This window comes from Brassica oleracea, chromosome C5, assembly GCF_000695525.1.
Source record: "Brassica oleracea var. oleracea cultivar TO1000 chromosome C5, BOL, whole genome shotgun sequence".
NCBI lineage: Eukaryota > Viridiplantae > Streptophyta > Magnoliopsida > Brassicales > Brassicaceae > Brassica > Brassica oleracea.
In genome coordinates this window covers 42,675,689-42,675,974 of record NC_027752.1, presented here as the reverse complement: position 1 = coordinate 42,675,974, position 286 = coordinate 42,675,689, and positions in this window count along the sequence as shown.

Genomic DNA, 286 nt, shown 5'->3' with positions numbered 1-286 from the left:
TCTGCTCAGTTAGGCATGAGAGCAGATCATTATAGGTGGTGAAACCTTTTTCTCTATAGATATGTTGTAACAATAGATCTCTTGGATCGGCTGTAAGGAAGGTCTTTTCCAGTAAATCCTCCTCTGTTACCACTTTGCCACATAGTCTCAGTTTGTAAACGATTTTGGACAAAGCAAAATGATATTCATCCACAAACTCAAAATCCTGGAATCTGAGACTCATCCATTCATGCATGACCTTTGATAATAACACCATTGTGTATCTGGATTTTAATTTTGTCCAAAG